The sequence below is a fragment of the Geospiza fortis genome, unplaced genomic scaffold (assembly GCF_000277835.1).
Source record: "Geospiza fortis unplaced genomic scaffold, GeoFor_1.0 scaffold406, whole genome shotgun sequence".
Taxonomy (NCBI): domain Eukaryota; kingdom Metazoa; phylum Chordata; class Aves; order Passeriformes; family Thraupidae; genus Geospiza; species Geospiza fortis.
This window is the reverse complement of record NW_005054697.1, coordinates 17,351-17,882: the sequence shown is the minus strand read 5'-3', so window position 1 is coordinate 17,882 and position 532 is coordinate 17,351. Positions and strand designations below refer to the sequence as shown.

The 532-nt window shown below is 62.0% G+C and overlaps 1 protein-coding gene across 1 annotated transcript in view; it reads left to right on the top strand.

Moving 5' to 3' along the window:
* Positions 1-532, top strand: part of PDK2 (pyruvate dehydrogenase kinase 2) — a 10,191-nt gene that overhangs the window by 3,699 nt on the left and 5,960 nt on the right. The window lies entirely within an intron of this gene.

Here is a 532-nt window from a genome sequence, read left to right as displayed (position 1 = left end):
AGTGGGCTGGGGGTGTTTTGGGGGTGATTGGGGTGGGCTGGGGTGGCACTGGGAGGTTTGGGCTTGGCCTGGGACCTTTTGGGGACATTTGATGGTGTGGGAGTGCTTGGAAGTGGCACGGGGACAGTTTGGCAGGCTTGGATGGGATGTGGGGAACCTTGGGGGGTAACAGTGGCACCCTTTAGGGTGGCATGGGGACACTTTGGGGTGGCAGTGGGGCACATTGGGGTGACAGTGGGATCCTTTGGAGTGTCATGGGGATCCTTTAGGGTGGCATGGGGACACTTTGGGTTGGCAGTGGGACACATTGGGGTGACAGTGGGATCCTTTGGAGTGTCATGGGGATCCTTTAGGGTGGCATGGGGACACTTTGAGCTGGCAGAGTGCCCCTGTGGCCATTCTGGAACCCTTTGACGGTGCCACCATGCCCGCTGGCAGTGCCAATGACACTCCTGGCACTCTGGGGAGGCCGGGGGTGCCCTGGCGGTGCTCCCCCAACCCTGGGGACCCCCCACCCCAATTCCCTGCCCCC